Source organism: Frankliniella occidentalis, unplaced genomic scaffold, assembly GCF_000697945.3.
Source record: "Frankliniella occidentalis isolate FOCC.00 unplaced genomic scaffold, Focc_3.1 Scaffold1378, whole genome shotgun sequence".
In the NCBI taxonomy this organism is placed as follows: Eukaryota; Metazoa; Arthropoda; class Insecta; order Thysanoptera; family Thripidae; genus Frankliniella; species Frankliniella occidentalis.
In genome coordinates this window covers 8,446-11,149 of record NW_026268480.1, presented here as the reverse complement: position 1 = coordinate 11,149, position 2,704 = coordinate 8,446, and the positions used below count along the sequence as shown (strand labels likewise).

At 62.3% G+C, this 2,704-nt stretch overlaps 1 protein-coding gene across 1 annotated transcript in view; it reads left to right on the top strand.

Annotated features, from left to right (window-relative positions):
• The first annotated feature begins 87 nt into the window (after window positions 1-87).
• LOC113210743 (ABC transporter G family member 20-like) overlaps window positions 88-2,704 on the top strand; it is a 10,757-nt gene continuing 8,140 nt past the window's right edge. The window contains exon 1 of the mRNA XM_052276011.1: window positions 88-453. The gene's annotated coding sequence lies outside the window, so the exon portion shown is untranslated. The remainder of the gene's footprint in view (window positions 454-2,704) is intronic.

Genomic DNA, 2,704 nt, shown 5'->3' with positions numbered 1-2,704 from the left:
GGGCTGGCCGTGGTGGGGCGCGCGGCGGTGCCCGAGGGGGGGCTCGGACCCCAAAGGGAGGGGGGCGGGACTTGGGCCGGCGAGCCAGTCGAGGCACAGCGACGCCTGGACGGCGCTGGCGCGGTGCTGCAGCTGCTGTTGGTGTGCTGGAGGCCTACCCGCTGGAGGAGGAGTTCGCGCGCGCCGTGGAAAGTTTTCCGTTTCGCCGGCGTCGGAGTCCTGTAGCTGCCAAAGGCCCTGCCGCCTGTGGAGAGGCCCGGCCCGGCTCCAGTGCCGCGCGACGCGCCGCCGCCGCCGCCCCAGAGCAGCGCCCCGCCAGAGCCCAGTGCTATGTGCGCGCGCTCCCGCGCAGCCCGAGCACAGCCGTCCGCCGCGCGCCAGGGCAGCCCCGGCAGCCCCTGCTGCCCCTACCCCCGGAGGACTCCGCGGACGCGCCGCGCTGCTGGACTAGAGGTAGGTCCTCAGCTCGCCGTCTCCAGGGCGCCCCCGATAGCCCCGGCTGCTGGGGTGGGTGACCCGCTCGCCTCTTCGAGAGTGTCCTTCAACGAAAACCCGGCTCACGTACTCACAGGGAGGTCCAAGGACGGACAAGGGAATCGCGAGAGGCTTTGAACACTGCGCGGGTGTCGTGGGAGTTCCGCAGTGTGGTTTAGCATAAACTAGAGGCTGCTTTGCCCCGCTGCGTTTCTTCAGTTTCTTGTCGCTCATTCTGGGCCGAGTGCTGCACCGACCCTAATCCGAGCCGGACAAAAGGCAGCCGGCCCCACGGGCGCCGTGATCGAGCTGAGGCTCTGTGCGATTGAAGGTCTGCGACGGCCCGCGACAACGTGACCATGTGGCGACACGTCCCTTACTTGCGAAACTTGTCAAATGTTTCGCCCCGAGCCAGTTCTGAGAGCGGGCTGCTGCTGCTGCTGCGGCGGCTGGTCAGTCGTCGGTGTGGACGCTGCCGGTCGCGGAGTCGGCGGTGCCGGTGCCGGTGGTGGTGTGTATCAACAAGTTTTCGTAAAAACGCGCACTCGTTGCGTACTGCCGTGTGTTGCGGAACGGTTGCCCGCCAGTCCCGTGGCCATCCAACGCAAAAAGGAGCAAACGAGACGCAAAATTATAGGTATGACCGCGCGTTTTAAAGGGGGGGAAAACCAACATACCTATGGGGTCGCCGACTCATCGTGCTCTCTATGACAGTACAGGTGACCTACCTCCCCTCCTCAGCTGCATTCAAGGACGCAACTCCAAGGTCGCCCCCTGGCCCCAGAGGAACAGGAACAAGACCTTCAGGAAGGGGGAAAGGAGATCAGAGGGGAGGGGACGACGGACGACGGGGCAGCTCGGAGAAGCAGGGTCAGCAGGGCTCTGTCCTACAAAGTTACCTAACATTCAAAATTACGTATACTCCATGCCGACTCCATGCAGAGCCCCCCGGTTTCGATAAACGGACCCGAACCGAACAAGACTGACCGGGCGGTAAACTTGCTACACACAGACTCACACACTCACAGGGTGTGCCTTACTGACCGAACGTCATGTTTGCATACGTTCGTGTTTCTTTTTTAAAATCAAAACTGGTTGGCGTTCCGGTCATTCATTACTTCACAATATTTGAAAACAAATTACTTTCACTGTAGTACGTTAGGCCTACGCCAGCGTTACTCGTTTAACAGGTTCAGTGCGGCTGTGCAGAGCGCGGAAAATCTTGCAAATCGTGATCACATTGTGGTATGAGGGTGTTTGTCAAGGCGTCGGTTTTCAGTTTCTCATATCAATCCAACTCCACGTTGAAGTGAGTGTCGATGGCGCCTGATCACGCCGTTTAGTCCATCCAAACAACCATTCGGCCTCGCCTGGCCATGCAGTGCCATGCAGTGCCATGCAGATGCCACGCCGGGTGCGGTTTTATCACCTGAGTGCGGGCGCACAGCGCAGGGCGTTTATTTTGCCTCGCAGTGGCTGGCAGTTACACCTTGCTGCCTCATCATCTTTCCCTCTCTCTCTCTCAGACACTCTCACTCTCCCGCCCTGCACCCAAGCAGCCTCACTTCAGCCTCTTGGAACTATGCGTTTCTTTGTGGCCTGGCGGCGCCTATGGCGGGGCGCCGCGCCCGCGTAGCGCACCCAGGCCCGCTCTCAGCGGCCTCCAGCAGCAGCAGCTGGCTGCACCGCACCGTGGCACCCGCGGCGGCCTTCACGCGCCCATCAGAGCCGTTCGGGTCATCATACTCAGTGGTCGACTCGCTCGTCCCTGCCCTGGATACTTGAAGTGTCGCAGGCCGCCTGCAGGCACACCCGGCCCGGGCCTGTCCGCCACGCAGGCGTGCGCACAGGTTGCCTACCCGGGCTCTACCAGGCGCCGTGGTGGTGGACACTCCGGCACTGCGACGAGGGAGGGGGGTTGCCTACTCATAGTGGCGCTGTTGCGCCCAACGGGCAGAGGGATCGGGAAAACCGCCCCCGAAGGAACGCGTGCAAAGACTCACACGGTACGTTTGCCTGACTTAATCTGTTTGTGGACTCGTGACGGTGGCCGATGGTCATCTGCGCCGCGTGTACCTGGGGGAGTTAGGGGGCCGGGAGTAAATGCCGGCGCCGCTGCCGGGGTTCGCGCGGACCGGCCATCTGCGCCGGGCCGCTCGTGTGATCCCCTCTGGCTGAAAATGCCCATCCGCGCCGGCTGTGATGTTGGTTGCCTATTCGTAATATTGCG